We start from the raw sequence: 25,518 nt of genomic DNA, 5'->3' as shown, positions 1-25,518 counted from the left end.
TTTCCTTCCCATTCATTTAGGATTAGGAACAGCTGGCGTCCATGTTTGTTTGGGTCAGGAACACGTTGGCGTCCATTTGAGTCAGGAACATGTTGGCGGCCATGTTTGTTTGGGTCAGGAACACGTTGGCGTCCATTTGGGTCAGGAACATGTTGGCGTTGGCGTCCATGTTTGTTTGGGTCAGGAACACCTTGGCGTCCATTTGGGTCAGGAACACGTTGGCGGCCATGTTTGTTTGGGTCAGGAACACGTTGGCGTCCATTTGGGTCAGGAACACGTTGGCGGCCATGGTTGTTTGGGTCAGGAACACGTTGGCGGCCATGTTTGTTTGGGTCAGGAACTTGTTGGCGTTGGCGTCCATGTTTGTTTATGTCAGGAACATGTTGGCGTCCATATTTGTTTGGGTCAGGAACACGTTGGCGTTGGCGTCCATGTTTGTTTGGGTCAGGAACTTGTTGGCGTCCATGTTTGTTTGGGTCAGGAACTTGTTGGCCTTGGCGTCCATATTTGTTTGGGTCAGGAACATGTTGGCCTTGGCGTCCATGTTTGTTTGGATCAGGAACGTTTTGGTGTCCATGTTTGTTTGGGTCAGGAACATGTTGGCGTTGGCGTCCATGTTTGTTTGGGTCAGGAACTTGTTGGCGTCCATGTTTGTTTGGGTCAGGAACATTTTGGTGTCCATGTTTGTTTGGGTCAGGAACATGTGACATTTGATGGTCGTATTTGTTTAGTTTTCTTCCATTAGACAACGTTAGCGTACGTTTCCCGTAATGCGGAATATGTTGTTTAGCTGCTAACGTTAGCTCAGTAAAAGATAAATAAAATAGACCACGCCCCTTTAGGAGACAGGAAGTGTACATTTGATTCCATTGGCGCCAATTGTAGTGAGTCATCTTTAGTTATAAAATATCTTTTGATCCACTTCTTCTTCTTTGTGATGATAATATTAGTGGAAGTTTGTTTTTACAGCTTCTTGGAAGTAAATCCAGTTTTTCACAGAACTGATGAAACTTTCCAAAACAAGCAGGACTCTTTGTGTTCTTCCAGAAATAACTGTGAAGTGTTCTCAACGAAAACATAACGTGTGATTCAATGAGAGCTCAATAAAGTGTGTGTGATCTGAGGCCGAAACACAGCGGTCTCTGTTTCTCTTTCACACTTTGATATTGATTAGATTAGAGTTCAGGATCTGATCGTTACTTTATCCACTTCAGGAATATACAAACTAACAGAACAAGACGTCAGATGTTCACTGTCTCCTCTTTATGTCTCCTCTTCTGTTTCCTATCTTTGTTCCCTCTCCTCTTTGTGTCCTTTTTCTTGTTTCCTCTCCTCATTCGTCTCCTTTCCTCTTCTTGTTTCCTTTCCTCATTTCACATTTTTCTGTCCTTGTCTCCAATCCTCTATCCTTTTTTCATTTGTATTAGTCTCCTCATCTAATTTCCTTGCTTCTGTCCTTGGTCCCTCTCCTCTATCCTTGTTTCCTATGTCTTCATGTCTCCTCTTCTCCTTGTATACTTGTTAACTTCCTCTATTTGTTCCCTCTCCTCTTATCTACTTGTTTCCTTTGTCTTTATGTCTCCTCTCCTCTTCTGTCCTTGTTTCCTCTCCTTTTTATAATAATTGTTCCCGTTTCCTCTCTTTTGTCCTTCTTTCCTCTCCTCTTTATGTCTCCTCTATTGGTTCCCTGTCCTATATCCTTGTTCCTCTCCTTATTCCCTCTCTTCTATCTTTATTTCATCTCCTCTTTATCTCCTCTCCTTGTTTCCTCTCCCCTTTATGTCTGCTATTCTTGTTTCCTCCCGTCTGTCCTTGTTCCCTCTCCTCTGTCCTTGTTTCCTCTTCTCTCTTCATCTCCTCTCCTTGACTCACAAACGGTTTCAGATTTGCACATTTCTTAACAATAAGGCATTTGTGTTGCATTCATGTGGTATTGGAAAAAATGGGAGAAATGAGTTCCGGCTGGCAGAAACCAAACAGATATCAAAGAGAAGTTTAAACACAGCGCGTAAATCTGATCGCTCCATTACTCTGACACGCAGAGAGTCTTTAAAGCAGAGAGAAGGGACGGTGCAGGAATGCTGCAGCATCTTTCTGATTGAAAGTTTAATGAAATCAAAATGTGTCTGCATACTTTCCCATGGGGGGGGGGGGGGGGGGGGGGTCCAATTAGGCTGACAGAGAGAGACGAGCAGACGGATAGTAATCAGACAAAGAGACACACACACACACACACACACACACACACACACACACACAGGAAGTGTGTTTGTCGTGTTATTTTTGGACTTTTTCAGCGGCAGCTAACGAGCTAAAATACCTCTGAGTGTTTGAAGAGAGATCAAACACTCAGAGGAATATTTAGTCATTCATACACACTCTGTCCTCGTTTCCTCTCTTCTGTCCTTGTTTCTTCTCTTCTGTCCTTGTTTCTTCTCTTCTGTCCTCGTTTCCTCTCTTCTGTCCTTGTTTCCTCTCTTCTGTCCTTGTTTCCTCTCTTCTGTCCTCGTTTCCTCTCTTCTGTCCTCGTTTCCTCTCTTCTGTCCTTGTTTCCTCTCTTCTGTCCTTGTTTCCTCTCTTCTGTCCTTGTTTCTTCTCTTCTGTCCTTGTTTCTTCTCTTCTGTCCTCGTTTCCTCTCTTCTGTCCTCGTTTCCTCTCTTCTGTCCTTGTTTCCTCTCTTCTGTCCTTGTTTCCTCTCTTCTGTCCTCGTTTCCTCTCTTCTGTCCTTGTTTCCTCTCTTCTGTCCTTGTTTCCTCTCTTCTGTCCTTGTTTCTTCTCTTCTGTCCTTGTTTCCTCTCTTCTGTCCTTGTTTCCTCTCTTCTGTCCTTGTTTCTTCTCTTCTGTCCTTGTTTCCTCTCTTCTGTCCTTGTTTCCTCTCTTCTGTCCTTGTTTCCTCTCTTCTGTCCTTGTTTCTTCTCTTCTGTCCTTGTTTCCTCTCTTCTGTCCTCGTTTCCTCTCTTCTGTCCTTGTTTCTTCTCTTCTGTCCTTGTTTCCTCTCTTCTGTCCTTGTTTCCTCTCTTCTGTCCTTGTTTCATATGCTCTGTGTAATATCAAAATTGTATCCAAAGGTTATCAGTAAATATAAGTGAATATGAATCCTCAGAAATGCCCAAATTATATATATTTATATGTAGACATCTAAATGCATGTGAATGTCCAAAATATGTGTGAAAATCTCCTGAAAATGAAAATATGTCAAGAAAACTGGGAAAAACTGGTGCAAACAGGATGTACATGTGTCCCTCTGTGTGTGTGTGTGTGTGTGTGTGTGTGTGTGTGTGTGTGTGTGTGTGTGTGTGTGTGTGTGTGTGTGTGTGTGTGTGTGTGTGTGTGTGTGTGTGTGTGTGTGTGTGTGTGTGTGTGTGTGTGTGTGTGTGTGGTGTGTGTGTGTGTGTGTGTGTGTGTGTGTGTGTGTGTGTGTGTGTGTGAGTGCAGTTTCCGGCTGTGTCTGAACTCTTTATCCTCCATGAGTCGGGGATCAGAGACTTTATGAGTTTATCTGCCTCCTTTTCCTCTGAACATCCACACTACGCTCCTATAGGTTATCTAAAACATCCCATAGTTCTACAACGAATCAGAATCAGTATACCTTAATACAGATAATATACATCTGCAGAGGTGGGGAGTAGTGGAGTTAGTACAAATACTTTGTTACTGTACTTACGTACATGTTTCTGGTCTCAGTACTTTACTCCACTACTTATTTTTCTGATGACTTTTTACTTTGACTTTTTACTCAAATACCTGTACTTTCTACTTCTTACATGTTGAACACAAATACCTGTACTTTCTACTTCTTACATGTTGAACACAAATACCTGTACTTTCTACTTCTTACATGTTGAACCCAAATACCTGTACTTTCTACTTCTTACATGTTGAACTCAAATACCTGTACTTTCTACTTCTTACATGTTGAACCCAAATACCTGTACTTTCTACTTCTCACATGTTGAACCCAAATACCTGTACTTTCTACTTCTCACATTTCCCAAACAGGCTGGTTCCTTTAGTTTGAATGTGTGTTTGGTGGCGTGATCATTATTATTTAGAGTCATTGCGTGCCTATTGATTTGAACACGATCCGTGTATCCATCATTTCCTGGTCTTCTCTAAAGAAGAGGGACCAATGAAAACGTTGTCATGTTGCCGTTGTTCAGCATGGAAACATTCATTAGCTAACAATGACATTATTGTTCTATTAATATAAAGGGAGGTCAGGTACTCTTTAAAACAGCTGCTAGTTATGGGTACTTTTTACTGAAGTACATTTCAAAGCCTCTTTACTTTGACTTGAGTAAAGAAGTTTAGTCAGTACTTCTACTTTCACCAGAGTATTTTTAAACACGAGTATCTGTACTTCTACTTGAGTAAAGGATGTGTTGCACCCTGGGAGTTGTAGTTAAAGGTCGTATCAGTGGAAGAAGGTGAGTCAGTCTGCAGGGAGACATGAGGTCAGTTAATGAGAAGTGAGGATCATTTGTCTTCGTCCAAATGTCACTCTGAAGCTCCTCCACAGACACATGAAATCATTATTTGGCTGTTTCCCTGCGTCTGCTGCTCCTGAACAGCTCCCTACACACACACACACACACACACACACACACACACACACACACACACACACACACACACACACACACACACACACACACACACACACACACCGTAACACACACTGCGTTCCCCGCCAATATTACTCCACATGGGCAACTCTTCCATCCAAAACACACACTTCACACATGCCAGAGTTTCCACTTCACAAAACACAACCCCTCCGATGTGTGCAAACGTCAGAGTCCTCAGAACTCCAAAGAGCCTTTTGTTGGGAAGGAACTCAATATAAACACAATCATTCACGTCTAAATCTTGTTGTTGTTGTAGCCGAGCTCTCAGTATATCCACATCTTTGCTCCAGACTGGAATATTTAAACAAATGTTGATTAGATTAACTTGAAATGGGTTCAAACATCAAGGATGAATTCCTTTGATATCAGAGATCCTCTCACTTCTCATCTAGCGCCTCCAACAGTTTGACAAATTGTGGTTTTCATAGATTTGAATTATGATGAGTTCATGATCATCTGCATCTAGCATGAAGCAAGCAAGAAGTGTGTGAGAAAGTTAGGCCTCTTCTCTCTCTCTCTATTCCCTCAGATTCTATAGAAGTCTATGAGAAAGTGTTCCTACTTCTCTCTCTCTATTACCTCAGATTCTATAGAAGTCTATGAGGAAGTGTTCCTACTTCTCTCTCTCTCTATTACCTCAGATTCTATAGAAGTCTATGAGGAAGTGTTCCTACTTCTCTCTCTCTATTACCTCAGATTCTATAGAAGTCTATGAGAAAGTGTTCCTACTTCTCTCTCTCTATTCCCTCAGATTCTATAGAAGTCTATGAGGAAGTGTTCCTACTTCTCTCTCTATCTATTACCTCAGATTCTATAGAAGTCTATGAGGAAGTGTTCCTACTTCTCTCTCTCTATTACCTCAGATTCTATAGAAGTCTATGAGGAAGTGTTCCTACTTCTCTCTCTCTATTACCTCAGATTCTATAGAAGTCTATGAGGAAGTGTTCCTACTTCTCTCTCTCTATTACCTCAGATTCTATAGAAGTCTATGAGGAAGTGTTCCTACTTCTCTCTCTCTATTACCTCAGATTCTATAGAAGTCTATGAGGAGTGTTCCTACTTCTCTCTCTCTATTACCCTCAGATTCTATAGAAGTCTATGAGGAAAGTGTTCCTACTTCTCTCTCTCCTATTACCTCAGATTCTATAGAAGTCTATGAGGAAGTGTTCCTACTTCTCTCCTCTCTATTACCCTCAGATTCTATAGAAGTCTATGAGGAAGTGTTTCCTACTTCTCTCTCTCTATTACCTCAGATTCTATAGAAGTCTATGAGGAAGTGTTTCCTACTTCTCTCTCTCTCATTACCCTCAGATTCTATAGAAGTCTATGAGAAGTGTTCCTACTTCTCTCTCTCTCTATTACCTCAGATCTATAGAAGTCTATGAGAAGTGTTCCTACTTCTCTCCTCTCTCCTATTCCCTTCAGATTCTATAGAAGTCTATGAGGAAGTGTTCCTACTTCTCTCTCTCTATTACCTCAGATTCTATAGAAGTCTATGAGGAAGTGTTCCTACTTCTCTCTCTCTCTATTACCTCAGATTCTATAGAAGTCTATGAGGAAGTGTTCCTACTTCTCTCTCTCTATTACCTCAGATTCTATAGAAGTCTATGAGGAAGTGTTCCTACTTCTCTCTCTCTCTATTACCTCAGATTCTATAGAAGTCTATGAGAAAGTGTTCCTACTTCTCTCTCTCTCTATTCCCTCAGATTCTATAGAAGTCTATGAGGAAGTGTTCCTACTTCTCTCTCTCTATTACCTCAGATTCTATAGAAGTCTATGAGGAAGTGTTCCTACTTCTCTCTCTCTATTACCTCAGATTCTATAGAAGTCTATGAGAAAGTGTTCCTACTTCTCTCTCTCTATTACCTCAGATTCTATAGAAGTCTATGAGGAAGTGTTCCTACTTCTCTCTCTCTATTACCTCAGATTCTATAGAAGTCTATGAGGAAGTGTTCCTACTTCTCTCTCTCTCTATTACCTCAGATTCTATAGAAGTCTATGAGAAAGTGTTCCTACTTCTCTCTCTCTCTATTACCTCAGATTCTATAGAAGTCTATGAGAAAGTGTTCCTACTTCTCTCTCTCTATTACCTCAGATTCTATAGAAGTCTATGAGGAAATGTTCCTACTTCTCTCTCTCTATTACCTCAGATTCTATAGAAGTCTATGAGGAAGTGTTCCTACTTCTCTCTCTCTATTACCTCAGATTCTATAGAAGTCTATGAGGAAATGTTCCTACTTCTCTCTCTCTATTACCTCAGATTCTATAGAAGTCTATGAGGAAGTGTTCCTACTTCTCTCTCTATCTATTACCTCAGATTCTATAGAAGTCTATGAGGAAATGTTCCTACTTCTCTCTCTCTCTATTACCTCAGATTCTATAGAAGTCTATGAGGAAGTGTTCCTACTTCTCTCTCTCTCTATTACCTCAGATTCTATAGAAGTCTATGAGGAAGTGTTCCTACTTCTCTCTCTCTTTATTACCTCAGATTCTATAGAAGTCTATGAGGAAGTGTTCCTAATTCTCTCTCTCTCTATTACCTCAGATTCTATAGAAGTCTATGAGGAAGTGTTCCTACTTCTCTCTCTCTCTCTATTACCTCAGATTCTATAGAAGTCTATGAGGAAGTGTTCCTACTTCTCTCTCTCTCTCTATTACCTCAGATTCTATAGAAGTCTATGAGGAAGTGTTCCTACTTCTCTCTCTCTATTACCTCAGATTCTATAGAAGTCTATGAGAAAGTGTTCCTACTTCTCTCTATATCTATTACCTCAGATTCTATAGAAGTCTATGAGAAAGTGTTCCTACTTCTCTCTCTCTCTATTACCTCAGATTCTATAGAAGTCTATGAGAAAGTGTTCCTACTTCTCTCTCTCTCTATTACCTCAGATTCTATAGAAGTCTATGAGGAAGTGTTCCTACTTCTCTCTCTCTATTACCCTCAGATTCTATAGAAGTCTATGAGGAAGTGTTCCTACTTCTCTCTCTCTATTCCCTCAGATTCTATAGAAGTCTATGAGAAAGTGTTCCTACTTCTCTCTCTCTATTACCTCAGATTCTATAGAAGTCTATGAGGAAGTGTTCCTACTTCTCTCTCTCTATTACCTCAGATTCTATAGAAGTCTATGAGGAAATGTTCCTACTTCTCTCTCTCTCTATTACCTCAGATTCTATAGAAGTCTATGAGGAAGTGTTCCTACTTCTCTCTCTCTCTATTACCTCAGATTCTATAGAAGTCTATGAGGAAGTGTTCCTACTTCTCTCTCTCTTTATTACCTCAGATTCTATAGAAGTCTATGAGGAAGTGTTCCTACTTCTCTCTCTCTCTATTACCTCAGATTCTATAGAAGTCTATGAGGAAGTGTTCCTACTTCTCTCTCTCTCTATTACCTCAGATTCTATAGAAGTCTATGAGGAAGTGTTCCTACTTCTCTCTCTCTCTATTACCTCAGATTCTATAGAAGTCTATGAGGAAGTGTTCCTACTTCTCTCTCTCTATTCCCTCAGATTCTATAGAAGTCTATGAGAAAGTGTTCCTACTTCTCTCTCTCTATTACCTCAGATTCTATAGAAGTCTATGAGGAAGTGTTCCTACTTCTCTCTCTCTATTACCTCAGATTCTATAGAAGTCTATGAGGAAATGTTCCTACTTCTCTCTCTCTCTATTACCTCAGATTCTATAGAAGTCTATGAGGAAGTGTTCCTACTTCTCTCTCTCTCTATTACCTCAGATTCTATAGAAGTCTATGAGGAAGTGTTCCTACTTCTCTCTCTCTTTATTACCTCAGATTCTATAGAAGTCTATGAGGAAGTGTTCCTAATTCTCTCTCTCTCTATTACCTCAGATTCTATAGAAGTCTATGAGGAAGTGTTCCTACTTCTCTCTCTCTCTATTACCTCAGATTCTATAGAAGTCTATGAGGAAGTGTTCCTACTTCTCTCTCTCTCTCTATTACCTCAGATTCTATAGAAGTCTATGAGGAAGTGTTCCTACTTCTCTCTCTCTATTACCTCAGATTCTATAGAAGTCTATGAGAAAGTGTTCCTACTTCTCTCTCTATCTATTACCTCAGATTCTATAGAAGTCTATGAGAAAGTGTTCCTACTTCTCTCTCTCTCTATTACCTCAGATTCTATAGAAGTCTATGAGAAAGTGTTCCTACTTCTCTCTCTCTCTATTACCTCAGATTCTATAGAAGTCTATGAGGAAGTGTTCCTACTTCTCTCTCTCTATTACCTCAGATTCTATAGAAGTCTATGAGGAAGTGTTCCTACTTCTCTCTCTCTATTCCCTCAGATTCTATAGAAGTCTATGAGAAAGTGTTCCTACTTCTCTCTCTCTATTACCTCAGATTCTATAGAAGTCTATGAGGAAGTGTTCCTACTTCTCTCTCTCTATTACCTCAGATTCTATAGAAGTCTATGAGGAAGTGTTCCTACTTCTCTCTCTCTCTATTACCTCAGATTCTATAGAAGTCTATGAGGAAATGTTCCTACTTCTCTCTCTCTCTATTACCTCAGATTCTATAGAAGTCTATGAGGAAGTGTTCCTACTTCTCTCTCTCTTTATTACCTCAGATTCTATAGAAGTCTATGAGGAAGTGTTCCTAATTCTCTCTCTCTCTATTACCTCAGATTCTATAGAAGTCTATGAGGAAGTGTTCCTACTTCTCTCTCTCTCTATTACCTCAGATTCTATAGAAGTCTATGAGGAAGTGTTCCTACTTCTCTCTCTCTTTATTACCTCAGATTCTATAGAAGTCTATGAGGAAGTGTTCCTAATTCTCTCTCTCTCTATTACCTCAGATTCTATAGAAGTCTATGAGGAAGTGTTCCTACTTCTCTCTCTCTCTATTACCTCAGATTCTATAGAAGTCTATGAGGAAGTGTTCCTAATTCTCTCTCTCTCTATTACCTCAGATTCTATAGAAGTCTATGAGGAAGTGTTCCTACTTCTCTCTCTCTCTATTACCTCAGATTCTATAGAAGTCTATGAGGAAGTGTTCCTACTTCTCTCTCTCTCTCTCTATTACCTCAGATTCTATAGAAGTCTATGAGGAAGTGTTCCTACTTCTCTCTCTATCTATTACCTCAGATTCTATAGAAGTCTATGAGAAAGTGTTCCTACTTCTCTCTCTCTATTACCTCAGATTCTATAGAAGGTTCAAGGTTCAAGGTTCTTTATTGTCAATCTGACATAGCTACAGAGTAATTATGCAGTTGAAAATCTTATGTCACAGGCTTCTCCAACAATGCAACATAATAACATAACATAATAACAATAAGAGCAAGAGCAATACAAAAATAATAATAGTTATAAAAATGAAATAAAGTTATGATGTGGAATAGTGCAGTATGAGTCTATATACAAGTTATTGGAATGATATATATATATTAGGTATTAGATACATACTACTGAGTAGCAGTTGAATGTTTGATGTTTCAACAGTTCAATTGTTTAACAGTCTCACTGCCCGCGGGAAGAAACTGTCTCCGAATCTTCTTGTCCTTGCCAGGATGCTGCGGTAACGTCTGCCAGACGGCAACAGAAAGAACAGTTTGTGGCTGGGGTGATGGGGGTCTTTGATAATCCGTAGTGATTTCTTCCTGAGCCGCTGGGAGTAAAGGTCCTCCATGGATGGCAGCTCCGTCCTGGTGATGTGCTGTGCAGTTTTCACCACCCTCTGTAAAGCCTTACGATCGAGGTCGGTGCAGCTGCCGTACCAGGCCGTCATGCTGCCAGTGAGGATACTCTCTATCGTGCACCTGTAGAAGTTGCAGAGTATCCTGGAATCCATTTTGAACCTCCTCAACCTGCGGAGGAAGAAGAGCCGCTGTCGAGCTTTCTTAGTGATGGTGGTGGTGTGAAGAGACCATGTCAGGTCCTCAGTGATGTGGACCCCAAGGAACCTGAAGCTTTTGACTCTCTCCACCGTAGTCCCATTGATGGCGATGGGGGCGTGTCCCTCTCCCTGCTGCTTCCTGTAGTCCACAATCAGCTCCTTTGTTTTGCTGATGTTGAGATGGAGGTTGTTCTCCTGGCACCAAGATGTCAGGTTTTCGACCTCCTCTCTGTATGCCGTCTCGTCATCGTCTGTGATCTGGCCGATGACGGTCGTGTCATCAGCAAACTTCACGATGGTGTTGGAGCTGTGTGTGGCCACGCAGTCGTGGGTGAACAGGGAGTAGAGGAGAGGGCTGAGCACGCAGCCTTGAGGGGCACCGGTGTTGAGAATCAGGGTGGAGGATGTGATGTTTCCCACCCGCACTGCCTGGGGTCTGCCCGTCAGGAAGTTCAGGATCCAGTCGCAGAGGGCGCTGTTGAGCCCGAGGTCTCTGAGCTTGATGGCCAGCTTGGAGGGCACAATGGTGTTGAATGCTGAACTGTAGTCAATGAACAGCATTCTCACATATGTGTTCCTCTTCTTCGGGTCCAGGTGTGAGAGGGCAGTGTGGAGGGTGAGGGCTATGGCGTCGTCTGTGGACCTGTTTGCTCTGTAGGCAAACTGCAGGGGGTCCAGAGATTCAGGGAGGGAGGAGGTGATGAATAATTTGACTAACCGCTCAAAGCACTTCATTATGATGGAGGTGAGTGCTACTGGGCGGTAGTCGTTGGGGCAGGTGATGATTGTCTTTTTGGGGACAGGAATGATGGTGGAGTGTTTAAGACATGTGGGGACTACAGACTGCAGCAGGGACCTGTTGAAGATGTCTGTGAACACCTCTGCCAGCTGAACTGCACACACCCTGAGAACACGGCCAGGGATGCCATCAGGTCCAGGAGCCTTGTGTGGGTTAACCCTTTTAAAGGATTTACACACATCTGCCCTATTTAAAACAAAAGGGCAGTGTAGCTCCTGGTCCCTCTGTACCTCCACAGCCTGGCTGCTCTCGAAACGTGCAAAAAAACTGTTTAGCTCATCTGGGAGAGATGCGCACGCAGACACTCCCGCAGCACCCCCCGCTGCTCCTTTGTAGTCAGTCATTGTCCTTAGTCCCGCCCACATATTCCTAGTGTTACAGCCTTTGAAGTCAGATTCCACCTTCTCTTTGTACTGTCTCTTTGCATTTTTTATTGCTCTCCGGAGATCATACCTAGACTTCCTGTACTCCTCCAAATCTCCCGCTGTGTGCGCGAGAGTGCGCGCTTTCAGTTTGCCGCGCACCTCACCGTTTACCCAGGGCTTTTGATTTGGGAATGTCCGTACAGAAACCTTCGGTACCACGTCATCGATGCATTTCCCAATGTAGCAGATGACAGTGTCCGTGTGTGTGTTGATGTTATTGTCCTCAAACACACTCCAATCCGTAGATGCAAAGCAATCCTGCAGTGCTGAATCTGACTCCTCGCTCCATCGTTGTACTGTCCTTGTTATCGGTCTGTCCCTTTTAAGTTTCTGCTTGTAAGCAGGCAACAACAGTAGTGAGATATGGTCTGATTTGCCGAAGGGAGGGCGAGGGAGAGCCTTATATCCATTCCGGAAAGGGGAATAAACATGGTCCAGTATGTTTCCCCCGCGCGTCGGGAAGTTGATGTGTTGGTAATATTTTGGCAAAACCTTCTTCATGTTGGCGGTGTTGAAATCTCCGGCCACAACGAACGCCGCATCTGGCCGTGAAGTCTCGGTTTTATCAATAAACCCAAACAGCTGATCGAGTGCCGTGTTGTTGTCGGCGAGTGGCTGCGGCGGGATATACACTGCTGTTATCACAACAGATGTGAATTCCCTCGGCAGATGGAAGGCCCGACATGAGATCATGAGGTGCTCTAGCTGTGCGGAACAGTCCGATGAAATAATCTTCACATCTGAGCACCAGTTGTTGTTAGTCATTACACACACACCACCTCCCTTACTTTTCCCCGAGTTTGCAGTCCGGTCCTGACGAAAAATAGAGAATCCGTCAGGGACAATAGCGGAGTCCGGGATAGCGGGGTTGAGCCAAGTCTCAGTGAGAATTAACACGTTACAGTTCTTAATGTCCCGTTGAAAAGCAATCCGGCTTCTGAGTTCATCTAGCTTATTTTCAATGGATTGAACATTAGCCAGAAGAATACTCGGAAGAGGGGGGCCGATTCTCACGTTTTCTCAGTTTGACCAGCAACCCGGCCCGGCATCCCCGCTTTGTCTTCTTCTTGCGTCTCTCAGGTAGAACAGCAACAGGTAGCCATGGTGAATCTCCATTGTCTGTCGGAGGGTTAATATTGTCCACGAAGTTTCGCAATTGGAAAAGTTCCTCTCTGCTATATTGTATGGCAGAGTAGGTGCGGTCGGCTAGCATGTTGCGAACCATGTTAAAAGTAAAACGGCAAAAGTAAAAGAAATATGTACAAAATACGAAAATGGGCAAAGTTGGGGTAAGAAGTCTATGAGGAAGTGTTCCTACTTCTCTCTCTCTCTATTACCTCAGATTCTATAGAAGTCTATGAGGAAGTGTTCCTACTTCTCTCTCTCTATTACCTCAGATTCTATAGAAGTCTATGAGAAAGTGTTCCTACTTCTCTCTCTCTATTACCTCAGATTCTATAGAAGTCTATGAGGAAGTGTTCCTACTTCTCTCTCTCTATTACCTCAGATTCTATAGAAGTCTATGAGGAAGTGTTCCTACTTCTCTCTCTCTATTACCTCAGATTCTATAGAAGTCTATGAGGAAGTGTTCCTACTTCTCTCTCTCTCTATTACCTCAGATTCTATAGAAGTCTATGAGAAAGTGTTCCTACTTCTCTCTCTCTCTATTCCCTCAGATTCTATAGAAGTCTATGAGGAAGTGTTCCTACTTCTCTCTCTCTCTATTCCCTCAGATTCTATAGAAGTCTATGAGGAAGTGTTCCTACTTCTCTCTCTCTATTACCTCAGATTCTATAGAAGTCTATGAGAAAGTGTTCCTACTTCTCTCTCTCTCTATTCCCTCAGATTCTATAGAAGTCTATGAGGAAGTGTTCCTACTTCTCTCTCTCTATTACCTCAGATTCTATAGAAGTCTATGAGGAAGTGTTCCTACTTCTCTCTCTCTATTACCTCAGATTCTATAGAAGTCTATGAGGAAGTGTTCCTACTTCTCTCTCTCTCTATTACCTCAGATTCTATAGAAGTCTATGAGAAAGTGTTCCTACTTCTCTCTCTCTCTATTACCTCAGATTCTATAGAAGTCTATGAGAAAGTGTTCCTACTTCTCTCTCTCTATTACCTCAGATTCTATAGAAGTCTATGAGGAAATGTTCCTACTTCTCTCTCTCTATTACCTCAGATTCTATAGAAGTCTATGAGGAAGTGTTCCTACTTCTCTCTCTCTATTACCTCAGATTCTATAGAAGTCTATGAGAAAGTGTTCCTACTTCTCTCTCTCTATTACCTCAGATTCTATAGAAGTCTATGAGAAAGTGTTCCTACTTCTCTCTCTCTCTATTACCTCAGATTCTATAGAAGTCTATGAGGAAATGTTCCTACTTCTCTCTCTCTATTACCTCAGATTCTATAGAAGTCTATGAGGAAGTGTTCCTACTTCTCTCTCTATCTATTACCTCAGATTCTATAGAAGTCTATGAGGAAATGTTCCTACTTCTCTCTCTCTCTATTACCTCAGATTCTATAGAAGTCTATGAGGAAGTGTTCCTACTTCTCTCTCTCTTTATTACCTCAGATTCTATAGAAGTCTATGAGGAAGTGTTCCTACTTCTCTCTCTCTTTATTACCTCAGATTCTATAGAAGTCTATGAGGAAGTGTTCCTAATTCTCTCTCTCTCTATTACCTCAGATTCTATAGAAGTCTATGAGGAAGTGTTCCTACTTCTCTCTCTCTCTATTACCTCAGATTCTATAGAAGTCTATGAGGAAGTGTTCCTACTTCTCTCTCTCTTTATTACCTCAGATTCTATAGAAGTCTATGAGGAAGTGTTCCTAATTCTCTCTCTCTCTATTACCTCAGATTCTATAGAAGTCTATGAGGAAGTGTTCCTACTTCTCTCTCTCTCTATTACCTCAGATTCTATAGAAGTCTATGAGGAAGTGTTCCTACTTCTCTCTCTCTCTCTATTACCTCAGATTCTATAGAAGTCTATGAGGAAGTGTTCCTACTTCTCTCTCTCTATTACCTCAGATTCTATAGAAGTCTATGAGAAAGTGTTCCTACTTCTCTCTCTATCTATTACCTCAGATTCTATAGAAGTCTATGAGAAAGTGTTCCTACTTCTCTCTCTCTCTATTACCTCAGATTCTATAGAAGTCTATGAGAAAGTGTTCCTACTTCTCTCTCTCTCTATTACCTCAGATTCTATAGAAGTCTATGAGAAAGTGTTCCTACTTCTCTCTCTATCTATTACCTCAGATTCTATAGAAGTCTATGAGAAAGTGTTCCTACTTCTCTCTCTCTATTACCTCAGATTCTATAGAAGTCTATGAGAAAGTGTTCCTACTTCTCTCTCTCTCTATTACCTCAGATTCTATAGAAGTCTATGAGAAAGTGTTCCTACTTCTCTCTCTCTATTACCTCAGATTCTATAGAAGTCTATGAGAAAGTGTTCCTACTTCTCTCTCTCTCTATTACCTCAGATTCTATAGAAGTCTATGAGGAAGTGTTCCTACTTCTCTCTCTCTATTACCTCAGATTCTATAGAAGTCTATGAGGAAGTGTTCCTACTTCTCTCTCTATCTATTACCTCAGATTCTATAGAAGTCTATGAGGAAGTGTTCCTACTTCTCTCTCTCTATTACCTCAGATTGTATAGAAGTCTATGAGGAAGTGTTCCTACTTCTCTCTCTCTATTACCTCAGATTCTATAGAAGTCTATGAGGAAGTGTTCCTACTTCTCTCTCTCTATTACCTCAGATTCTATAGAAGTCTATGAGGAAGTGTTCCTACTTCTCTCTCTCTATTACCTCAGATTCTATAGAAGTCTATGAGGAAATGTTCCTACTTCTCTCTCTCTATTACCTCAGATTCTATAGAAGTCTATGAGGAAGTGTTCCTACTTCTCTCTCTCTATTCCCTCAGATTCTATAGAAGTCTATGAGGAAGTGTTCCTACTTCTCTCTCTCTCTATTCCCTCAGATTCTATAGAAGTCTATGAGGAAATGTTCCTACTTCTCTCTCTCTCTCTATTACCTCAGATTCTATAGAAGTCTATGAGGAAGTGTTCCTACTTCTCTCTCTCTCTATTCCCTCAGATTCTATAGAAGTCTATGAGAAAGTGTTCCTACTTCTCTCTCTCTCTATTACCTCAGATTCTATAGAAGTCTATGAGGAAGTGTTCCTACTTCTCTCTCTCTATTACCTCAGATTCTATAGAAGTCTATGAGGAAGTGTTCCTACTTCTCTCTCTCTATTACCTCAGATTCTATAGAAGTCTATGAGGAAGTGTTCCTACTTCTCTCTCTCTTTATTACCTCAGTGAAAATGTTCCTGATAAGTTTTCGGTCTCAAAATATAGTCTCAGAATTCCTCATTTCAAACCTTCAATACACAATTGAGCAAAGTATTTTCCCATTTAGAGTAAAATAGACAATTGTGTTTTCTACTAATTGACAGGTTGCTACCACGCTGTCTGTGTTTTTGTTTTAAATCTTAATCCTTTTTGTGTGTGTTTCCAATTCATAGAATTAGTTAATGTACTATTTTAGTGTTTTGGTTGTACTTTGGTTCCAAACCAAGACGTTGACGAACAAAACAGCAAATTCGAGGCTTCAAAACCATCATCCATGCCAATAGGTGGCTTTAATCAAAGATTATTCAAAGTATTTTAATAAATACTCGTTCATTTCACCCTTTAGACCAGGGGGGTCAAACTCAAATACACAGTGGGACAAAATAAAAAAATGGGTACTAGTCGAGGGCCGGACTGGTTCAATGTTGATTGCAGAACTTATTGAAATGAACTTATTGCACATATTAAACCTGGAACTAACAAAGCTTACATTATTGCCTATAAAAACAACATTAAACTTTAAATACTCAGTTGCATTCATTTCTTATGGCTCTATCTGCAGCTTCTCCAGAGTCATTTCTTATGAGTACATTTCTCCACAGGCCAACAACAGCTTCAAGAAAACTATTTCCCTCAAAGAACAAACCAAACATGCCCTGTTGTCGTGAGAGAAAAAGTGCAAAAGGAAACATGTGAACTCAGTGTGCTGCTCTGTGATGCTAGCTCAGATACTTGGCATCTCATCTTGGGTGCAAGGTCATCAATGTTTGGGCTCAGGCTCTGAACTGAGGAGACCCTCAGGATGGAGTGAAGGTGTGCGTGCAATATACCGGAGGGCCAGATCTAATAGGAATTAGGAATTATCCTGCGGGCCGAAATTAAATCCACCAAGGGCCTGATTTGGCCCCCGGGCCTTGAGTTTGACACATGTGGTCTAGATGAACTCAAATAATTTTGGTGATCTTCTGACTTTTCGTGCTCCTCCATCGCCCGCTTTGTTTGACGCTCTGATCTCTCTGGCTTTTATTTGAAAGTGACAGTCGAGGTACAAACAGGAAACAAATGTTCCTTTCTAACAAGGGACTCTGTGGTGGTGTGCTTTGTGTTCGAACCACAGAACAACCAGATGTTCTGCACTTCTGAACTGCACTTCTCCTTGTTCCTATTACTATCAAACTCTTTGTTTGGGTCATGTATTCTCTACGGCCTCCATGAGGGGAAGTGGGGACCCAGAAACTAACCGGCCATTGTTGAGGATCTTTAAAGGTTCCTCTGTAGCTTTTTGGAGTTCAATCGGATTTAATCCCTTGTTGAATTCCTACAAGTTTGTTAATAACTATCTTACAGTTACAGGTTTCTGTTGACTTTCATTCCTCGAAAAGCTCCATCTGGCTTCACTTTGACAACACGTTAATCACTTTAACTTCATTATCTAACAGAGTATCATCTGCATGAAGACGAAAAGAACAGACAGCCTTTTTCAGGACGTTCAATCTGATCCTAAAGATCTGTGTGCTCTATTCCAACTCTGAGGGAAATCCAGAGGTGGGAACCAGTGAAGTACAAATACTTAGTTACTGTACTTACGTACATCTGGTATCAGTACTTTACTCCACGACTTATTTTCTGACGACTTTTTACTTTGATTTCTTACATTTTGAACCCAAATACCTGTACTTTCTACTTCTTACATGTTGAACACAAATACCTGTACTTTCTACTTCTTACATGTTGAACCCAAATACCTGTACTTTCTACTTCTTACATGTTGAACCCAAATACCTGTACTTTCTACTTCTTACATGTTGAACACAAATACCTGTACTTTCTACTTCTTACATGTTGAACACAAATACCTGTACTTTCTACTTCTTACATGTTGAACTCAAATACCTGTACTTTCTACTTCTTACATGTTGAACACAAATACCTGTACTTTCTACTTCTTACATGTTGAACACAAATACCTGTACTTTCTACTTCTTACATTTTGAACCCAAATACCTGTACTTTCTACTTCTTACATGTTGAACACAAATACCTGTACTTTCTACTTCTTACATGTTGAACACAAATACCTGTACTTTCTACTTCTTACATGTTGAACCCAAATACCTGTACTTTCTACTTCTTACATGTTGAACCCAAATACCTGTACTTTCTACTTCTCACATGTTGAACACAAATACCTGTACTTTCTACTTCTTACATGTTGAACACAAATACCTGTACTTTCTACTTCTTACATGTTGAACACAAATACCTGTACTTTCTACTTCTTACATGTTGAACACAAATACCTGTACTTTCTACTTCTTACATGTTGAACCCAAATACCTGTACTTTCTACTTCTTACATGTTGAACACAAATACCTGTACTTTCTACTTCTTACATGTTGAACTCAAATACCTGTACTTTCTACTTCTTACATGTTGAACCCAAATACCTGTACTTTCTACTTCTCACATTTCCCAAACAGGCTGGTTCCTTTAGTTTGAATGTGTGTTTGGTGGCGTGATCATTATTATTTAGAGTCATTGCGTGCCTATTGATTTGAACACGATCCGTGTATCCATCATTTCCTGGTCTTCTCTAAAGAAGAGGGACCAATGAAAACGTTGTCATGTTGCCGTTGTTCAGCATGGAAACATTCATTAGCTAACAATGACATTATTGTTCTATTAATATAAAGGGAGGTCAGGTACTCTTTAAAACAGCTGCTAGTTATGGGTACTTTTTACTGAAGTACATTTCAAAGCCTCTTTACTTTGACTTGAGTAAAGAAGTTTAGTCAGTACTTCTACTTTCACCAGAGTATTTTTAAACACGAGTATCTGTACTTCTACTTGAGTACAGGATGTGTGTACTTCTACTTGAGTAAAGGATGTGTGTACTTCTACTTGAGTACAGGATGTGTGTACTTCTACTTGAGTACAGGATGTGTGTACTTCTACTTGAGTACAGGATGTGTGTACTTCTACTTGAGTACAGGATGTGTGTACTTCTACTTGAGTACAGGATGTACTTTTACCCTCTCTGAGGTGAATCCAATGTAAATGTGGTCGTACTCTTCGTCTTCATCCATTCACAGAAACCATATCCTTGTCTTTCTGCAGCTTGTTGTGACTACACCAGATTTAAAACCAGACTCCACTCGCGGCCCAAATGCTAATCCACAGGTGGGTCCAGTTTAGAAAACGGGCTTGTGGTGAAACAGAAAAAAAAAGCCAAATTACAAACAGGAGATTCTCTTGAATGCACGTCCAAGAGAGGGTGGGAGTTGTTTGGATGCAACATCAGCTGGGAAACACTCAGCATGTGGGACTGAGGTGTGGAGAACCTTAACGTCTCTTTTAGTCCCAAAGCTTTTATCTCTCTCCAGAACATCTCTTTGAAACTGTAACATGGATACAAAGCAGATTATGAATTCTTTAGCACGTTAAAAAGCACAATTTAGAGCAGCTTTTGTGACTAAAAGGACATCTGGACCACAAAGTTCATGTGTAAGACTATCTTTGAACGATTTTGTCAAAGATAAGTCAAGAACCAAGATATTAATATCCAAAAACCAAGACTTTCAGGTGCAATAAGTTGTTCACTCTAAGGCTGGGTTCCTGTGACAGAAAGCAGTCATAATGATGGAGATATCTCAAGAGAACCGAACCTTTCTTCAACTTCCCGTCGTCTTTGCTCCCAATAATCTCCATCAGACACGTGCAGGACTTGCAGTCAAAGTCATACGTGTTGTGTTGTGTAAAGGGAGCTTTGCTGCACCTGTTGCTTTCAGTCTGAAACCCAAAGTAAGTCACGATGTTGAGACTCTTCAGAAAGTCTCTCTTGGTGTTTGAACAGGAAGTCATGACCCCTGCAGAGCAACACATCGCTGCTTTACTCTTCAAAGTCAGAAATACATATTTCTCCCGCTAAAACACGCTCATTTGCGGCCACACGATGAAGAGCATTATTCATGTGGTGGGACCTGTAACATCCAGATGCAGCTTTTTACGTAACTCACATCTGAAACATCCACAAAGCGTTCGTATGTGGAGGAGAGAAGAAGAAGAAGAAGAAGAGCTCTGACACTTCACAGGAAGCGCTGCCATACTCTTTGATTGTGGAGGTCAAACTCAGAGCATCTCACACACACACACACACACACACACACACACACACACACACACACACACACTCTCTGTACAGACATGGTGCTGCCTTGATGTTGCGCTAACATGATGTAACAGCAGCTCCCATGGGTGCTGGTTAGTCGACTTAATGTTAGCTTCAAAGAGCAGAGAGAGAAGAAGAAGAGAGGAGAGGAGAGGAGGGGAGAGGAGAGGAGAGGAGGGGAGGGAACACGGAGGTGAAGAAGTGAGCGTCTCCCATGATTGATTTCTTTATCTCCAAAACTGCTCTTTGTGAGCCCGTTGCTGTGAGCGCCGTCTCAACTTGTTACAGACAGAAAGAGGAACCAAAACCACTGGTTCTGTTCTCAAGTGGAAGATCACTTTTAAGATGACTATATGGAGCAGCCTTAAAGCTCCCATGTCATGCTTTTCCGGTTATTACCCGTCCCCTTGTGTGTTATGAAGGTTTGTATGCATGTAAACGGTGTGCAGAGTCAAAACCCTCAAAGTACACCCTGTAGCGAGTAAAACTCTAACACAGAAAATACCTCCCCAAAACGCCTCGTTGGAGATACGTCACTGCCCATTTGAGTCTTCCATTTAGTTCCGGGTACGGCATGATGTCATGCGGTACCCGGAACTAAATGGACCAATCCCGAAGAGCTATGGTCACACCCAGCGGCGCTGGCCGCACCCTCTGCCAGCCTAACATTTACTGTTGGAAGCTCTGGTTCAGTTCACAATCGATCCAGTCATGCCAATGCCAAGGACCTGTTTCCTGAAATGTGAGGAGAAATCTGAGCTGTTTGTCCTACCGACGGAAGAACCACGACGAAGTCAGTGGTTGAAATGTCTTTTTAACACTGTTCCTTCAGAGGTTCGAAGAACCGGCATTTCACAGACGAAAGCTTCCAAAACATTGCCCAGTTTGAGGCCGGATATGCACAGCATTTGAAACTGAAGGACGATGCTATTCCTAGTTTGTTTGGACCGTTTGGAGCAGAGGAAGATTCGGGTACACAACCTGTAAGTTTGCATTGTTATTTGTGTATTTATCAAACAAGACTGTTTAAATGTGTAAACTGTGTCGGACTGCTAAGCCAGTGCTAACTGTGCTAACTAAGTTGCTAGCGTTGCTCTAATATCAGCAGATGGCCTTACATACATGTATCTCATAGCAGGAGAATGTCTGCATTCACACACGAAATACTCATAGACAGTATACTCCGGGTGATTTACCGTACGGTCAGTCGCGAAACGTAATTACATTATAGCTGGCGTAGCGTGTATGCTACCGAGCTAAACAACAAGGCTACTAAGAGCTAGACATGAGTTTGCTCGGAAAAACATGCCAGCTACAATGAATGTAGCAGACTACCCGTATAAGATTGCAATTGTAAACATGTGCTTGATAGCCTAATATGAACCACTATCTGTTGTTCATAGTATAGTATAGCATATTGAACAACTGAACAACTAGCAAATGTAGATTAGCATTGTAATCCAGCTGGCAAACTGACGAACATCAAACAACTAAGTTTATTTCACACTTCCAGCAGAGACAACGGGGAAATCCCCTCTCTGTGCCCGCTCACAGACCCCCAAAGGACGGTACATTACAGTTAGCTTTCCTCCGACGCTGATAGCATGTATAGCTAACGAGGCTAGCTATACATGCTAGCGGGAAACATTGTATGACCGAACGTAGCAGACTACCCGTATAAGATTGCAATTATAAACACGTTATTGCTAGCCTAATATGAACCACTAGCTTTTGTTCATAGTAGTTTTATTATACTCCATTATAGTTGCCGTTCCTCCGAGCTAGCGTTCATATCGTGTTAGCTACCAAGGTAAACAAGAAAGCTAGGTTAGCATATTAGCTGGCAAGCTGTTCATTAGATAGATCCACACTCCTACCACAACTACTACTAACGAATCTAAAACAACTAAGTTTCTCTAATATTTTGTGATTTGCATTTGATTTCGTCCAGCCAGGTCCTGCCGGACAATACCTGACGGGGACGGGACTACTACTACTGAGGCCTCGTCCTAAAAAGCACCGGCTGCTATAGGCAAGATGCCGACAACGGGGAGTAATTGATGATATACCGTGTATATATGTATATTTATGTTCATTTTGTACATTTCTAAAAATAAAGTTTGATGGAAATACTTAGTAGGCCTATCCTTTCTTCCCTGAATGATTTGCTCCTATAACATATCATTCATATATAGCAAACCATGATTTTATTTCTCATCAAACAGTAGTAGTTTATTACAGGTAAAAATACCTTACTCTTCTATAACAACAGTTGTAGGTACAGTTCGGTTAGTTAGCGTATAAAATATACGGCTGTACCGACGTCATTATAAGACTGATGTTCTGAGAGCGAGCCGCACTGTTAGACATGGGCGGAGCCTCTCTGGTGGTTGACTAATCAGAACAGAGTGGCCGAGCTGACCAATCGGAGCACACTAGGCTCACAGGGAGGGGGGGGCAAGAGCTCCAACGAGTCGTTTAGTGGAGAGAGTGAATACTGCTGAATACACATGCTTTACAGAGATGCTGTATGAGAAACCAATGTGAGTTTGGAACATTGCACAGTATAAATCTATTTTAGTATACCTCAACAATGTAATTATGATCAGTGGAAATGGCCATGACATGGGCCCTTTAAACATCTACTTTAAACCAAGATGGAGACGACCAAAGACCAAACCCATGTCCAACGCTCTTTAAAGAAAGTTGAAGAAAACTTTAAAGCCTGGTGTTACTGCCTACAGATTCTCCCTCTGTGGTTCACACACACACACACGCACGCACACACACACACACACACACAGAGTAATTTGTCAGGCGCTTCCTGCTGTCCTGTCATGTTTGATGTTTAAATTAAAACCATCGATCAGCGTTTGGCTCTTATTAAAGTTTCCCTCTTGCAGTGTGTGTGTGTGTGTGTGTGTGTGGTGTGTGTGTGTGTGTGTGTGTGTGTGTGTGTGTGTGTGTGTGTCTGTGTCTCTGTGTGTCTGTGTGTCTGTGTGTGTGAGTGTGAGTGTGAGTGTGTGTGTCTGTGTCTGTGTCTCTGTGTGTGTGTGTGTGTGTGTGTGTGTGTGTGTGTCTCTGTGTGTGTGTGTGTCTGTGTCTCTGTGTGTCTGTGTCTCTGTGTGTGTGAGTGTGAGTGTGTGTGTGTGTGTGTGTCTGTGTCTCTGTGTGAGTGTGAGTGTGTGTGTGTGTGTGTGTGTGTCTGTGTCTCTGTGTGTGTGTGTGTGTGTGTGTGTCTCTGTGTGTGTGTGTGTGTGTGTGTGTGTGTCTGTGTCTCTGTGTGTGTGTGTGTGTGTGTGTGTGTGTGTGTCTGTGTCTCTGTGTGTGTGTCTGTGTCTCTGTGTGTCTGTGTCTCTCTGTGTGTGTGTGTGTGTGTGTGTGTGTGTGTGGGTGTGTGGTTGTCTGTGTCTCTGTGGTGTGTGTGTGTGTGTGTGTCTCTGTGGGTTGTGTGTGTGTGTGGTGTGTGTTGTGTGTGTGTGTGTCTCTGTGTGTCTGTGGTCTCTGTTGTGGTGAGTGGAGGTGAGTGTGAGTGTGAGTGTGTGTTGTGGGTGTGTGTGTGTGTGTTGTGTGTGTGTGTCTCTGTGTGTCTGTATCTCTGTGTGTGTGTGTGTGTGTGTGTGTGTGTGTGTGTCTGTGTCTCTGTGTGTGTGTGTGTGTGTGTGTGTGTGTCTCTGTGTGTGTGTGTGTGTGTGTGTGTGTGTGAGTGTGTGTGTGTCTCTGTGTGTCTCTTCCTGTCTTCTTCTTCTCTTCTCGATAACTCAGCGGCCTGCTTTCTGCGTCACTTCCTGTTGGTTGTTGTGTGCGATGATTCAGGTGTTCCTGGTAAACCAATCAGATCACAGCGGTCACTTCCTGTCCAGCTGTTTTATGACCCTCCCCCCCCCCCTCCACCCCCCGATAAAATATACACCTGTCAACCTGCAGGACAGCGAGTTCTGATCTGAGGTCAGAGCGACCGCAGGGTGAACAACTGTCCGTTTGTAGTTGCTGTTATTTCATGTTATATTTGTTTGTCTACAGGTGAAGCACAATGGACTCATTCAGGAGATGAAGCACCCAACAGCTGGATACATCTCTGTACCAGGTACACACACACACACACACACACACACACACACACACACACACACACACACACACACACACACACACACACACACACACACACACACACAAGACAGAGATCAGTGATAGTGTAATTCGGGAAAGTACTGAGTAAAGTTTAACTTACAAAACAAACTGTGTGTGTGTGTGTGTGTGTGTGTGTGTGTGTGTGTGTCTGTGTGTGTGTGTGTGTGTGTGTGTGTGTGTGTGTGTGTGTGTGTGTGTGTGTGTAGGACCCGCGGTGCGTTACAGCAGCTTCCCCCCCCTCGGAGGCCACGCCCCCTCCTCTGATTGGTCAACACACGGTCCAGGTGCTGAGAGACACTCTGTCCTACACTGATGATGTCATCGAATCGCTGCTGGAGTCCCGGGCCGTGGCGCAGAACGAAGTGTCCTAATTGGCCGAGAGACAGGAAGTAAACAATAACAACCAATATAATTACAAGTAAAAGTCACTGTGAGACTTTTTGAGGTATTTTTAAGATTTTCCTGGTTAAATTAATGTTTTATTTACGTATTAAACATTTTATTAATGTGCTTTAAAGATAACAATGCAAAACTAGACTTTAGAAACAGAAATATGTGTTTATTTTGTTATATTTAAATTCATTTTACAGGTAAATGCAGCTAAAATGGACTAAAAACACAAAAGAAAGACTCCATTCCTCAGGATTTGAAGCCGTATTTTTAACATTATTAAATGTAATCCTCACTTTGAATGCTATATTTAAAACACTCCTGATTTGTTTGCACTTGTTTGATTGTAAAAGATAAAAGTGTTATTTTTGCACTCAATAAAAAATACGTTTTAATTGTGTCTTCAGATTGTTTGAAGCTGGGGTGGAAGCTGGGGTGGAAGCTGGGGGTGGAAGCTGGGGTGGAAGCTGGGGGTGGAAGCTGGGGTGGAAGCTGGGGGTGGAAGCTGGGGTGGAAGCTGGGGTGGAAGCTGGGGGTGGAAGCTGGGGTGGAAGCTGGGGGGGAAGCTGGGGTGGAAGCTGGGGTGGAAGCTGGGGTGGAAGCTGGGGTGGAAGCTGGGGGTGGAAGCTGGGGTGGAAGCTGGGGTGGAAGCTGGGGTGGAAGCTGGGGTGGAAGCTGGGGGGAAGCTGGGGTGGAAGCTGGGGGTGGAAGCTGGGGTGGAAGCTGGGGTGGAAGCTGGGGTGGAAGCTGGGGGGGAAGCTGGGGTGGAAGCTGAGGT

The 25,518-nt window shown here is 42.0% G+C and overlaps 1 long non-coding RNA gene across 1 annotated transcript; it reads left to right on the top strand.

The window, feature by feature from the left end:
* Positions 1-24,233: 24,233 nt before the first annotated feature.
* On the top strand, positions 24,234-25,135 carry LOC117474463. The gene is made up of 2 exons (XR_004555101.1): positions 24,234-24,303; positions 24,557-25,135. It is a non-coding gene; the product is annotated as an uncharacterized LOC117474463 (long non-coding RNA).
* The last annotated feature ends 383 nt before the right edge of the window (positions 25,136-25,518 follow it).

Source organism: Trematomus bernacchii, unplaced genomic scaffold (assembly GCF_902827165.1).
Source record: "Trematomus bernacchii unplaced genomic scaffold, fTreBer1.1, whole genome shotgun sequence".
Classification (NCBI taxonomy): Eukaryota; Metazoa; Chordata; class Actinopteri; order Perciformes; family Nototheniidae; genus Trematomus; species Trematomus bernacchii.
The sequence above is the reverse complement of the archived record's forward strand: the minus strand, read 5'-3'. Positions and strand labels throughout refer to the sequence as shown.